Source organism: Phyllobates terribilis, unplaced genomic scaffold (genome assembly GCF_046119375.1).
Source record: "Phyllobates terribilis strain yellow unplaced genomic scaffold, ASM4611937v1 Scaffold_27__1_contigs__length_16484149, whole genome shotgun sequence".
Lineage (NCBI taxonomy): Eukaryota > Metazoa > Chordata > Amphibia > Anura > Dendrobatidae > Phyllobates > Phyllobates terribilis.
In genome coordinates, this window is record NW_027362787.1 from 3,656,334 (window position 1) to 3,672,031 (window position 15,698).

Sequence of the window (15,698 nt, forward strand, 5' to 3'; positions counted from 1 at the left end):
AGGAGGGATTACAGAGGAAGTGCATAAAGTAGAGTTCTTACATTTCCAGGAGGGATTACAGAGGAAGTGCAAAAAGTAAAGTTCTTACATTTCCAGGAGGGATTACAGAGGAAGTGCATAAAGTAAAATTCTTACATTTCCAGGAGGATTTACAGAGGAAGTGCATAAAGTAAAATTCTTACATTTCCAGGAGGGATTACAGGGGATGTGCACAAAGTAGACTTCTTACATTTCCAGGAGGGATTACAGAGGAAGTGCATAAAGTAAAGTTCTTACATTTCCAGGAGGGATTACAGAGGAAGTGCATAAAGTAAAGTTCTTACATTTCCAGGACAGATTACAGAGGAAGTGCATAAAGTAAAGTTCTTACATTTCCAGGAGGGATTACAGAGGAAATGCATAAAGTAAAGTTCTTACATTTCCAGGAGGGATTACAGGGGATGTGCACAAAGTAGAGTTCTTAAATTTCAGGAGGGATTACAGAGGAAGTGCATAAAGTAAAGTTCTTACATTTCCAGGAGGGATTACAGAGGAAGTGCATAAAGTAAAGTTCTTACATTTCCAGGAGGGATTACAGAGGAAATGCATAAAGTAAAGTTCTTACATTTCCAGGAGGGATTACAGGGGATGTGCACAAAGTAGAGTTCTTAAATTTCAGGAGGGATTACAGAGGAAGTGCATAAAGTAAAGTTCTTACATTTCCAGGAGGGATTACAGAGGAAGTGCATAAAGTAAAATTCTTACATTTCCAGGAGGGATTACAGAGGAAGTGCATAAAGTAAAGTTCTTACATTTCCAGGAGGGATTACAGAGGAAGTGCATAAATTAAAGTTCTTACATTTCCAGGAGTAATTAAAGAGGAAGTGCACAAAGTAGAGTCCTTACATTTCCAGGAGGATTTACAGAGGAAGTGCACAAAGTAAAGTTCTTACATTTCCAGGAGGGATTACAGAGGAAGTGCATAAAGTAAAATTCTTACATTTCCAGGAGGATTTACAGAGGAAGTGCAAAAAGTAGAGTCCTTACATTTCCAGGAGGGATTACAGGGGAAGTGCAGAAAGTAAAGTTCTTACATTTCCAGGAGGAATTACAGAGGAAATGCACAATGTTCTTACATTTCCAGGAGGGATTACAGAGGAAGAACACAAAGTAGATTTCTTACATTTCCAGGAGAGATTACAGAGGAAGTGCATAAAGTAAAGGTCTTACATTTCCAGGAGGGATTACAGAGGAAGTGCATAAAGTAAAGTTCTTACATTTCCAGGAGAGATTACAGAGGAAGTGCATAAAGTAGAGTTCTTACATTTCCAGGAGGGATTACAGAGGAAGTGCATAAAGTAAAATTCTTACATTTCCAGGAGGGATTACAGAGGAAGTGCATAAAGTAAAGTTCTTACATTTCCAGGAGGGATTACAGGGGATATGCACAAAGTAGAGTTCTTACTTTTCCAGGAGGACTTACAGAGGAAGTGCATAAAGTAAAATTCTTACATTTCCAGGAGGGATTACAGGGGATGTGCACAAAGTAGAGTTCTTACATTTCCAGGAGGGATTACAGAGGAAGTGCATAAAGTAAAGTTCTTACATTTCCAGGAGGGATTACAGAGGAAGTGCATAAAGTAAAGTTCTTACATTTCCAGGACGGATTACAGAGGAAGTGCATAAAGTAAAGTTCTTACATTTCCAGGAGGGATTACAGAGGAAATGCATAAAGTAAAGTTCTTACATTTCCAGGAGGGATTACAGGGGATGTGCACAAAGTAGAGTTCTTAAATTTCAAGAGGGATTACAGAGGAAGTGCATAAAGTAAAGTTCTTACATTTCCAGGAGGGATTACAGAGGAAGTACATAAAGTAAAGTTCTTACATTTCCAGGAGGGATTACAGAGGAAATGCATAAAGTAAAGTTCTTACATTTCCAGGAGGGATTACAGGGGATGTGCACAAAGTAGAGTTCTTAAATTTCAGGAGGGATTACAGAGGAAGTGCATAAAGTAAAGTTCTTACATTTCCAGGAGGGATTACAGAGAAAGTGCATAAAGTAAAATTCTTACATTTCCAGGAGGGATTACAGAGGAAGTGCATAAAGTAAAGTTCTTACATTTCCAGGAGGGATTACAGAGGAAGTGCATAAATTAAAGTTCTTACATTTCCAGGAGTAATTAAAGAGGAAGTGCACAAAGTAGAGTCCTTACATTTCCAGGAGGATTTACAGAGGAAGTGCACAAAGTAAAGTTCTTACATTTCCAGGAGGGATTACAGAGGAAGTGCACAAAGTAGAATCCTTACATTTCCAGGAGGGATTACAGGGGAAGTGCAGAAAGTAAAGTTCTTACATTTCCAGGAGGAATTACAGAGGAAATGCACAATGTTCTTACATTTCCAGGAGGGATTACAGAGGAAGAGCACAAAGTAGATTTCTTACATTTCCAGGAGAGATTACAGAGGAAGTGCATAAAGTAAAGGTCTTACATTTCCAGGAGGGATTACAGAGGAAGTGCATAAAGTAAAGTTCTTACATTTCCAGGAGAGATTACAGAGGAAGTGCATAAAGTAGAGTTCTTACATTTCCAGGAGGGATTACAGAGGAAGTGCAAAAAGTAAAGTTCTTACATTTCCAGGAGGGATTACAGAGGAAGTGCATAAAGTAAAGTTCTTACATTTCCAGGGGGAATTAACGAGGAAGTGCAGAAAGTGGAGTCCTTACATTTCCAGGAGGGATTACAGGGGATGTGCACAAAGTAGAGTTCTTACATTTCCAGGAGGATTTACAGAGGAAGTGCAAAAAGTAAAATTCTTACATTTCCAGGAGGGATTACAGAGGAAGTGCATAAAGTAAAGCTCTTACATTTCCAGGAGGGATTACAGAGGAAGTGCACAAAGTAGATTTCTTACATTTCCAGGAGGGATTACAGTGGAAGTGCATAAAGTAAAGTTCTTACATTTCCAGGAGGGATTACAGAGGAAGTGCATAAAGTAAAGTTCTTACATTTCCAGGAGGGATTATAGAGGAAGTGCATAAAGTAAAGTTCTTACATTTCCAGGAGTAATTAAAGAGGAAGTGCACAAAGTAGAGTCCTTACATTTCCAGGAGGATTTACAGAGGAAGTGCACAAAGTAAAGTTCTTACATTTCCAGGAGGGACTACAGAGGAAGTGCACAAAGTAGAGTCCTTACATTTCCAGGAGGGATTACAGGGGAAGTGCAGAAAGTAAAGTTCTTACATTTCCAGGAGGAATTACAGAGGAAGTCCATAAAGTAAAGTTCTTACATTTCCAGGAGGGATTACAGGGGAAGTGCAGAAAGTAAAGTTCTTACATTTCCAGGAGGAATTACAGAGGAAATGCACAACGTTCTTACATTTCCAGGAGGGATTACAGAGGAAGTGCACAAAGTATATTTCTTACGTTTCCAGGAGGGATTACAGAGGAAGTGCATAAAGTAAAGTTCTTAAATTTCCAGGAGGGATTACAGAGGAAGTGCATAAAGTAAAGTTCATACATTTCCAGGAGGGATTACAGAGGAAGTGCATAAAGCAAAGTTCTTACATTTCCAGGAGGGATTACAGAGGAAGTGCATAAAGTAAAGTTCTTACATTTCCAGGAGGAATTACAGAGGAAGTCCATAAAGTAAAGTTCTTACATTTCCAGGAGGAATTACAGAGGAAGTGCAAAAAGTAAAGTTCTTACATTTCCAGGAGGGATTACAGAGGAAGTCCATAAAGTAAAGTTCTTACATTTCCAGGAGGAATTACAGAGGAAATGCACAACGTTCTTACATTTCCAGGAGGGATTACAGAGGAAGTGCACAAAGTAGATTTCTTACATTTCCAGGAGGGATTACGGAGGAAGTGAAGTAAAGTTCTTGCATTTCCAGGAGGGATTACAGAGGAAGTGCATAAAGTTCTTACATTTCCAGGAGGGATTACAGAGGAAGTGCATAAAGTAAAGTTCTTACATTTCCAGGAGGGATTACAGAGGAAGTGCATAAAGTAAAGTTCTTACATTTCCAGGAGGGATTACAGAGGAAGTGCATAAAGTAAAGTTCTTACATTTCCAGGAGTAATAAAAGAGGAAGTGCACAAAGTAGAGTCCTTACATTTCCAGGAGGATTTACAGAGGAAGTGCACAAAGTAAAGTTCTTACATTTCCAGGAGGGACTACAGAGGAAGTGCACAAAGTAGAGTCCATACATTTCCAGGAGGGATTACAGGGGAAGTGCAGAAAGTAAAGTTCTTACATTTCCAGGAGGGACTACAGAGGAAGTGCACAAAGTAGAGTCCTTACATTTCCAGGAGGGATTACAGGGGAAGTGCAGAAAGTAAAGTTCTTACATTTCCAGGAGGAATTACAGAGGAAATGCACAACGTTCTTACATTTCCAGAAGGGATTACAGAGGAAGTGCACAAAGTAGATTTCTTACATTTCCAGGAGGGATTACAGAGGAAGTGCATAAAGTAAAGTTCTTACATTTCCAGGAGGGATTACAGAGGAAGTGCATAAAGTAAAGTTCTTACATTTCCAGGAGGGATTACAGAGGAAGTGCATAAAGCAAAGTTCTTACTTTTCCAGGAGGGATTACAGAGGAAGTGCATAAAGTAAAGTTCTTACATTTCCAGGAGGAATTACAGAGGAAGTCCATAAAGTAAAGTTCTTACATTTCCAGGAGGGATTACAGGGGAAGTGCAGAAAGTAAAGTTCTTACATTTCCAGGAGGAATTACAGAGGAAATAAACAACATTCTTACATTTCCAGGAGGGATTACAGAGGAAGTGTAACAAAGGAGATTTCTTACATTTCCAGGAGGGATTACAGAGGAAGTGCACAAAGTAGATTTCTTACATTTCCAGGAGGGATTACAGTGTAAGTGCATAAAGTAAAGTTCTTACAATTCCAGGAGGGATTACAGAGGAAGTGCATAAAGTAAAGTTCTTACATTTCCCGGGGGGATTACAGAGGAAGTGCATAAAGTAAAGTTCTTACATTTCCAGGAGTAATTAAAGAGGAAGTGCACAAAGTGGAGTCCTTACATTTCCAGGAGGATTTACAGAGGAAGTGCACAAAGTAAAGTTCTTACATTTCCAGGAGGGATTACAGAGGAAGTGCATATAGTAAAGTTCTTACATTTCCATGAGGAATTAAAGAGGAAGTGCAGAAAGTAGAGCCTTACATTTCCAGGAGGGATTACAGAGGAAGTGCACAAAGTAGAGTCCTTACATTTCCAGGAGGGATTACAGGGGATGTGCACAAAGTAGAGATCTTACATTTCCAGGAGTTTTTACAGAGGTAGTGCAAAAAGTAAAGTTCTTACATTTCCAGGAGGGATTACAGAGGAAATGCATAAAGTAAAGTTCTCACATTTCCATGAGGAATTAAAGAGGAAATGCACAAAGTAGAGTTCTTACATTTCCAGGAGAGATTACAGAGGAAGTGCATAAAGTAGAGTTCTTACATTTCCAGGAGGGATTACAGAGGAAGTGCAAAAAGCAAAGTTCTTACATTTCCAGGAGGGATTACAGAGGAAGTGCATAAAGTAAAGTTCTTACATTTCCAGGGGGAATTAAAGAGGAAGTGCAGAAAGTGGAGTCCTTACATTTCCAGGAGGGATTACAGGGGATGTGCACAAAGTAGAGTTCTTACATTTCCAGGAGGATTTACAGAGGAAGTGCAAAAAGTAAAATTCTTACATTTCCAGGAGGGATTACAGAGGAAGTGCATAAAGTAAAATTCTTACATTTCCAGGAGGGATTACAGAGGAAGTGCATAAAGTAAAGTTCTTACATTTCCAGGAGGGATTACAGGGGATATGCACAAAGTAGAGTTCTTACTTTTCCAGGAGGATTTACAGAGGAAGTGCATAAAGTAAAATTCTTACATTTCCAGGAGGGATTACAGGGGATGTGCACAAAGTAGAGTTCTTACATTTCCAGGAGGGATTACAGAGGAAGTGCATAAAGTAAAGTTCTTACATTTCCAGGAGGGATTACAGAGGAAGTGCATAAAGTAAAGTTCTTACATTTCCAGCACGGATTACAGAGGAAGTGCATAAAGTAAAGTTCTTACATTTCCAGGAGGGATTACAGAGGAAATGCATAAAGTAAAGTTCTTACATTTCCAGGAGGGATTACAGGGGATGTGCACAAAGTAGAGTTCTTAAATTTCAGGAGGGATTACAGAGGAAGTGCATAAAGTAAAGTTCTTACATTTCCAGGAGGGATTACAGAGGAAGTGCATAAAGTAAAGTTCTTACATTTCCAGGAGGGATTACAGAGGAAATGCATAAAGTAAAGTTCTTACATTTCCAGGAGGGATTACAGGGGATGTGCACAAAGTAAAGTTCTTAAATTTCAGGAGGGATTACAGAGTAAGTGCATAAAGTAAAGTTCTTACATTTCCAGGAGGGATTACAGAGGAAGTGCATAAAGTAAAATTCTTACATTTCCAGGAGGGATTACAGGGGAAGTGCAGAAAGTAGAGTTCTTACATTTCCAGGAGGGATTACAGAGGAAGTGCATAAATTAAAGTTCTTACATTTCCAGGAGTAATTAAAGAGGAAGTGCACAAAGTAGAGTCCTTACATTTCCAGGAGGATTTACAGAGGAAGTGCACAAAGTAAAGTTCTTACATTTCCAGGAGGGATTACAGAGGAAGTGCACAAAGTAGAGTCCTTACATTTCCAGGAGGGATTACAGGGGAAGTGCAGAAAGTAAAGTTCTTACATTTCCAGGAGAGATTACAGAGGAAGTGCATAAAGTAGAGTTCTTACATTTCCAGGAGGGATTACAGAGGAAGTGCAAAAAGTAAAGTTCTTATATTTCCAGGAGGGATTACAGAGGAAGTGCATAAAGTAAAGTACTTACATTTCCAGGGGGAATTAACGAGGAAGTGCAGAAAGTGGAGTCCTTACATTTCCAGGAGGGATTACAGGGGATGTGCACAAAGTAGAGTTCTTACATTTCCAGGAGGATTTACAGAGGAAGTGCAAAAAGTAAAATTCTTACATTTCCAGGAGGGATTACAGAGGAAGTGCATAAAGTAAAGTTCTTACATTTCCAGGAGGGATTACAGAGGAAGTGCACAAAGTAGATTTCTTACATTTCCAGGAGGGATTACAGTGGAAGTGCATAAAGTAAAGTTCTTACATTTCCAGGAGGGATTACAGGGGAAGTGCATATAGTAAAGTTCTTACATTTCCAGGAGGGATTATAGAGGAAGTGCATAAAGTAAAGTTCTTACATTTCCAGGAGTAATTAAAGAGGAAGTGCACAAAGTAGAGTCCTTACATTTCCAGGAGGATTTCCAGAGGAAGTGCACAAAGTAAAGTTCTTACATTTCCAGGAGGGACTACAGAGGAAGTGCACAAAGTAGAGTCCTTACATTTCCAGGAGGGATTACAGGGGAAGTGCAGAAAGTAAAGTTCTTACATTTCCAGGAGGAATTACAGATGAAATGCACAACGTTCTTACATTTCCAGGAGGGATTACAGGGGATGTGCACAAAGTAGAGTTCTTAAATTTCAGGAGGGATTACAGAGGAAGTGCATAAAGTAAAGTTCTTACATTTCCAGGAGGGATTACAGAGGAAGTGCATAAAGTAAAGTTCTTACATTTCCAGGAGGGATTACAGAGGAAGAGCACAAAGTAGATTTCTTACATTTCCAGGAGAGATTACAGAGGAAGTGGATAAAGTAAAGGTCTTACATTTCCAGGAGGGATTACAGAGGAAGTGCATAAAGTAAAGTTCTTACATTTCCAGGAGAGATTACAGAGGAAGTGCATAAAGTAGAGTTCTTACATTTCCAGGAGGGATTACAGAGGAAGTGCAAAAAGTAAAGTTCTTACATTTCCAGGAGGGATTACAGAGGAAGTGCATAAAGTAAAGTTCTTACATTTCCAGGAGAGATTACAGAGGAAGTGCATAAAGTAGAGTTCTTACATTTCCAGGAGGGATTACAGAGGAAGTGCAAAAAGTAAAGTTCTTACATTTCCAGGAGGGATTACAGAGGAAGTGCATAAAGTAAAGTTCTTACATTTCCAGGGGGAATTAACGAGGAAGTGCAGAAAGTGGAGTCCTTACATTTCCAGGAGGGATTACAGGGGATGTGCACAAAGTAGAGTTCTTACATTTCCAGGAGGATTTACAGAGGAAGTGCAAAAAGTAAAATTCTTACATTTCCAGGAGGGATTACAGAGGAAGTGCATAAAGTAAAGCTCTTACATTTCCAAGAGGGATTACAGAGGAAGTGCACAAAGTAGATTTCTTACATTTCCAGGAGGGATTACAGTGGAAGTGCATAAAGTAAAGTTCTTACATTTCCAGGAGGGATTACAGAGGAAGTGCATAAAGTAAAGTTCTTACATTTCCAGGAGGGATTATAGAGGAAGTGCATAAAGTAAAGTTCTTACATTTCCAGGAGTAATTAAAGAGGAAGTGCACAAAGTAGAGTCCTTACATTTCCAGGAGGATTTACAGAGGAAGTGCACAAAGTAAAGTTCTTACATTTCCAGGAGGGACTACAGAGGAAGTGCACAAAGTAGAGTCCTTACATTTCCAGGAGGGATTACAGGGGAAGTGCAGAAAGTAAAGTTCTTACATTTCCAGGAGGAATTACAGAGGAAGTCCATAAAGTAAAGTTCTTACATTTCCAGGAGGGATTACAGGGGAAGTGCAGAAAGTAAAGTTCTTACATTTCCAGGAGGAATTACAGAGGAAATGCACAACGTTCTTACATTTCCAGGAGGGATTACAGAGGAAGTGCACAAAGTAGATTTCTTACGTTTCCAGGAGGGATTACAGAGGAAGTGCATAAAGTAAAGTTCTTAAATTTCCAGGAGGGATTACAGAGGAAGTGCATAAAGTAAAGTTCATACATTTCCAGGAGGGATTACAGAGGAAGTGCATAAAGCAAAGTTCTTACATTTCCAGGAGGGATTACAGAGGAAGTGCATAAAGTAAAGTTCTTACATTTCCAGGAGGAATTACAGAGGAAGTCCATAAAGTAAAGTTCTTACATTTCCAGGAGGAATTACAGAGGAAGTGCAAAAAGTAAAGTTCTTACATTTCCAGGAGGGATTACAGAGGAAGTCCATAAAGTAAAGTTCTTACATTTCCAGGAGGAATTACAGAGGAAATGCACAACGTTCTTACATTTCCAGGAGGGATTACAGAGGAAGTGCACAAAGTAGATTTCTTACATTTCCAGGAGGGATTACGGAGGAAGTGAAGTAAAGTTCTTGCATTTCCAGGAGGGATTACAGAGGAAGTGCATAAAGTTCTTACATTTCCAGGAGGGATTACAGAGGAAGTGCATAAAGTAAAGTTCTTACATTTCCAGGAGGGATTACAGAGGAAGTGCATAAAGTAAAGTTCTTACATTTCCAGGAGGGATTACAGAGGAAGTGCATAAAGTAAAGTTCTTACATTTCCAGGAGTAATAAAAGAGGAAGTGCACAAAGTAGAGTCCTTACATTTCCAGGAGGATTTACAGAGGAAGTGCACAAAGTAAAGTTCTTACATTTCCAGGAGGGACTACAGAGGAAGTGCACAAAGTAGAGTCCATACATTTCCAGGAGGGATTACAGGGGAAGTGCAGAAAGTAAAGTTCTTACATTTCCAGGAGGGACTACAGAGGAAGTGCACAAAGTAGAGTCCTTACATTTCCAGGAGGGATTACAGGGGAAGTGCAGAAAGTAAAGTTCTTACATTTCCAGGAGGAATTACAGAGGAAATGCACAACGTTCTTACATTTCCAGAAGGGATTACAGAGGAAGTGCACAAAGTAGATTTCTTACATTTCCAGGAGGGATTACAGAGGAAGTGCATAAAGTAAAGTTCTTACATTTCCAGGAGGGATTACAGAGGAAGTGCATAAAGTAAAGTTCTTACATTTCCAGGAGGGATTACAGAGGAAGTGCATAAAGCAAAGTTCTTACTTTTCCAGGAGGGATTACAGAGGAAGTGCATAAAGTAAAGTTCTTACATTTCCAGGAGGAATTACAGAGGAAGTCCATAAAGTAAAGTTCTTACATTTCCAGGAGGGATTACAGGGGAAGTGCAGAAAGTAAAGTTCTTACATTTCCAGGAGGAATTACAGAGGAAATAAACAACATTCTTACATTTCCAGGAGGGATTACAGAGGAAGTGTAACAAAGGAGATTTCTTACATTTCCAGGAGGGATTACAGAGGAAGTGCATAAAGTAAAGTTCTTACATTTCCAGGAGGGATTACAGAGGAAGGGCATAAAGTAAAGTTCTTACATTTCCAGGAGGGATTACAGAGGAAGTGCACAAAGTAGATTTCTTACATTTCCAGGAGGGATTACAGTGTAAGTGCATAAAGTAAAGTTCTTACAATTCCAGGAGGGATTACAGAGGAAGTGCATAAAGTAAAGTTCTTACATTTCCCGGGGGGATTACAGAGGAAGTGCATAAAGTAAAGTTCTTACATTTCCAGGAGTAATTAAAGAGGAAGTGCACAAAGTAGAGTCCTTACATTTCCAGGAGGATTTACAGAGGAAGTGCACAAAGTAAAGTTCTTACATTTCCAGGAGGGATTACAGAGGAAGTGCATATAGTAAAGTTCTTACATTTCCATGAGGAATTAAAGAGGAAGTGCAGAAAGTAGAGCCTTACATTTCCAGGAGGGATTACAGAGGAAGTGCACAAAGTAGAGTCCTTACATTTCCAGGAGGGATTACAGGGGATGTGCACAAAGTAGAGATCTTACATTTCCAGGAGTTTTTACAGAGGTAGTGCAAAAAGTAAAGTTCTTACATTTCCAGGAGGGATTACAGAGGAAATGCATAAAGTAAAGTTCTCACATTTCCATGAGGAATTAAAGAGGAAATGCACAAAGTAGAGTTCTTACATTTCCAGGAGAGATTACAGAGGAAGTGCATAAAGTAGAGTTCTTACATTTCCAGGAGGGATTACAGAGGAAGTGCAAAAAGCAAAGTTCTTACATTTCCAGGAGGGATTACAGAGGAAGTGCATAAAGTAAAGTTCTTACATTTCCAGGGGGAATTAAAGAGGAAGTGCAGAAAGTGGAGTCCTTACATTTCCAGGAGGGATTACAGGGGATGTGCACAAAGTAGAGTTCTTACATTTCCAGGAGGATTTACAGAGGAAGTGCAAAAAGTAAAATTCTTACATTTCCAGGAGGGATTACAGAGGAAGTGCATAAAGTAAAATTCTTACATTTCCAGGAGGGATTACAGAGGAAGTGCATAAAGTAAAGTTCTTACATTTCCAGGAGGGATTACAGGGGATATGCACAAAGTAGAGTTCTTACTTTTCCAGGAGGATTTACAGAGGAAGTGCATAAAGTAAAATTCTTACATTTCCAGGAGGGATTACAGGGGATGTGCACAAAGTAGAGTTCTTACATTTCCAGGAGGGATTACAGAGGAAGTGCATAAAGTAAAGTTCTTACATTTCCAGGAGGGATTACAGAGGAAGTGCATAAAGTAAAGTTCTTACATTTCCAGCACGGATTACAGAGGAAGTGCATAAAGTAAAGTTCTTACATTTCCAGGAGGGATTACAGAGGAAATGCATAAAGTAAAGTTCTTACATTTCCAGGAGGGATTACAGGGGATGTGCACAAAGTAGAGTTCTTAAATTTCAGGAGGGATTACAGAGGAAGTGCATAAAGTAAAGTTCTTACATTTCCAGGAGGGATTACAGAGGAAGTGCATAAAGTAAAGTTCTTACATTTCCAGGAGGGATTACAGAGGAAATGCATAAAGTAAAGTTCTTACATTTCCAGGAGGGATTACAGGGGATGTGCACAAAGTAAAGTTCTTAAATTTCAGGAGGGATTACAGAGTAAGTGCATAAAGTAAAGTTCTTACATTTCCAGGAGGGATTACAGAGGAAGTGCATAAAGTAAAATTCTTACATTTCCAGGAGGGATTACAGGGGAAGTGCAGAAAGTAGAGTTCTTACATTTCCAGGAGGGATTACAGAGGAAGTGCATAAATTAAAGTTCTTACATTTCCAGGAGTAATTAAAGAGGAAGTGCACAAAGTAGAGTCCTTACATTTCCAGGAGGATTTACAGAGGAAGTGCACAAAGTAAAGTTCTTACATTTCCAGGAGGGATTACAGAGGAAGTGCACAAAGTAGAGTCCTTACATTTCCAGGAGGGATTACAGGGGAAGTGCAGAAAGTAAAGTTCTTACATTTCCAGGAGAGATTACAGAGGAAGTGCATAAAGTAGAGTTCTTACATTTCCAGGAGGGATTACAGAGGAAGTGCAAAAAGTAAAGTTCTTATATTTCCAGGAGGGATTACAGAGGAAGTGCATAAAGTAAAGTACTTACATTTCCAGGGGGAATTAACGAGGAAGTGCAGAAAGTGGAGTCCTTACATTTCCAGGAGGGATTACAGGGGATGTGCACAAAGTAGAGTTCTTACATTTCCAGGAGGATTTACAGAGGAAGTGCAAAAAGTAAAATTCTTACATTTCCAGGAGGGATTACAGAGGAAGTGCATAAAGTAAAGTTCTTACATTTCCAGGAGGGATTACAGAGGAAGTGCACAAAGTAGATTTCTTACATTTCCAGGAGGGATTACAGTGGAAGTGCATAAAGTAAAGTTCTTACATTTCCAGGAGGGATTACAGGGGAAGTGCATATAGTAAAGTTCTTACATTTCCAGGAGGGATTATAGAGGAAGTGCATAAAGTAAAGTTCTTACATTTCCAGGAGTAATTAAAGAGGAAGTGCACAAAGTAGAGTCCTTACATTTCCAGGAGGATTTCCAGAGGAAGTGCACAAAGTAAAGTTCTTACATTTCCAGGAGGGACTACAGAGGAAGTGCACAAAGTAGAGTCCTTACATTTCCAGGAGGGATTACAGGGGAAGTGCAGAAAGTAAAGTTCTTACATTTCCAGGAGGAATTACAGATGAAATGCACAACGTTCTTACATTTCCAGGAGGGATTACAGGGGATGTGCACAAAGTAGAGTTCTTAAATTTCAGGAGGGATTACAGAGGAAGTGCATAAAGTAAAGTTCTTACATTTCCAGGAGGGATTACAGAGGAAGTGCATAAAGTAAAGTTCTTACATTTCCAGGAGGGATTACAGAGGAAGAGCACAAAGTAGATTTCTTACATTTCCAGGAGAGATTACAGAGGAAGTGGATAAAGTAAAGGTCTTACATTTCCAGGAGGGATTACAGAGGAAGTGCATAAAGTAAAGTTCTTACATTTCCAGGAGAGATTACAGAGGAAGTGCATAAAGTAGAGTTCTTACATTTCCAGGAGGGATTACAGAGGAAGTGCAAAAAGTAAAGTTCTTACATTTCCAGGAGGGATTACAGAGGAAGTGCATAAAGTAAAGTTCTTACATTTCCAGGAGAGATTACAGAGGAAGTGCATAAAGTAGAGTTCTTACATTTCCAGGAGGGATTACAGAGGAAGTGCAAAAAGTAAAGTTCTTACATTTCCAGGAGGGATTACAGAGGAAGTGCATAAAGTAAAGTTCTTACATTTCCAGGGGGAATTAACGAGGAAGTGCAGAAAGTGGAGTCCTTACATTTCCAGGAGGGATTACAGGGGATGTGCACAAAGTAGAGTTCTTACATTTCCAGGAGGATTTACAGAGGAAGTGCAAAAAGTAAAATTCTTACATTTCCAGGAGGGATTACAGAGGAAGTGCATAAAGTAAAGCTCTTACATTTCCAGGAGGGATTACAGAGGAAGTGCACAAAGTAGATTTCTTACATTTCCAGGAGGGATTACAGTGGAAGTGCATAAAGTAAAGTTCTTACATTTCCAGGAGGGATTACAGAGGAAGTGCATAAAGTAAAGTTCTTACATTTCCAGGAGGGATTATAGAGGAAGTGCATAAAGTAAAGTTCTTACATTTCCAGGAGTAATTAAAGAGGAAGTGCACAAAGTAGAGTCCTTACATTTCCAGGAGGATTTACAGAGGAAGTGCACAAAGTAAAGTTCTTACATTTCCAGGAGGGACTACAGAGGAAGTGCACAAAGTAGAGTCCTTACATTTCCAGGAGGGATTACAGGGGAAGTGCAGAAAGTAAAGTTCTTACATTTCCAGGAGGAATTACAGAGGAAGTCCATAAAGTAAAGTTCTTACATTTCCAGGAGGGATTACAGGGGAAGTGCAGAAAGTAAAGTTCTTACATTTCCAGGAGGAATTACAGAGGAAATGCACAACGTTCTTACATTTCCAGGAGGGATTACAGAGGAAGTGCACAAAGTAGATTTCTTACGTTTCCAGGAGGGATTACAGAGGAAGTGCATAAAGTAAAGTTCTTAAATTTGCAGGAGGGATTACAGAGGAAGTGCATAAAGTAAAGTTCATACATTTCCAGGAGGGATTACAGAGGAAGTGCATAAAGCAAAGTTCTTACATTTCCAGGAGGGATTACAGAGGAAGTGCATAAAGTAAAGTTCTTACATTTCCAGGAGGAATTACAGAGGAAGTCCATAAAGTAAAGTTCTTACATTTCCAGGAGGAATTACAGAGGAAGTGCAAAAAGTAAAGTTCTTACATTTCCAGGAGGGATTACAGAGGAAGTCCATAAAGTAAAGTTCTTACATTTCCAGGAGGAATTACAGAGGAAATGCACAACGTTCTTACATTTCCAGGAGGGATTACAGAGGAAGTGCACAAAGTAGATTTCTTACATTTCCAGGAGGGATTACGGAGGAAGTGAAGTAAAGTTCTTGCATTTCCAGGAGGGATTACAGAGGAAGTGCATAAAGTTCTTACATTTCCAGGAGGGATTACAGAGGAAGTGCATAAAGTAAAGTTCTTACATTTCCAGGAGGGATTACAGAGGAAGTGCATAAAGTAAAGTTCTTACATTTCCAGGAGGGATTACAGAGGAAGTGCATAAAGTAAAGTTCTTACATTTCCAGGAGTAATAAAAGAGGAAGTGCACAAAGTAGAGTCCTTACATTTCCAGGAGGATTTACAGAGGAAGTGCACAAAGTAAAGTTCTTACATTTCCAGGAGGGACTACAGAGGAAGTGCACAAAGTAGAGTCCATACATTTCCAGGAGGGATTACAGGGGAAGTGCAGAAAGTAAAGTTCTTACATTTCCAGGAGGGACTACAGAGGAAGTGCACAAAGTAGAGTCCTTACATTTCCAGGAGGGATTACAGGGGAAGTGCAGAAAGTAAAGTTCTTACATTTCCAGGAGGAATTACAGAGGAAATGCACAACGTTCTTACATTTCCAGAAGGGATTACAGAGGAAGTGCACAAAGTAGATTTCTTACATTTCCAGGAGGGATTACAGAGGAAGTGCATAAAGTAAAGTTCTTACATTTCCAGGAGGGATTACAGAGGAAGTGCATAAAGTAAAGTTCTTACATTTCCAGGAGGGATTACAGAGGAAGTGCATAAAGCAAAGTTCTTACTTTTCCAGGAGGGATTACAGAGGAAGTGCATAAAGTAAAGTTCTTACATTTCCAGGAGGAATTACAGAGGAAGTCCATAAAGTAAAGTTCTTACATTTCCAGGAGGGATTACAGGGGAAGTGCAGAAAGTAAAGTTCTTACATTTCCAGGAGGAATTACAGAGGAAATAAACAACATTCTTACATTTCCAGGAGGGATTACAGAGGAAGTGTAACAAAGGAGATTTCTTACATTTCCAGGAGGGATTACAGAGGAAGTGCATAAAGTAAAGTTCTTACATTTCCAGGAGGGATTACAGAGGAAGGG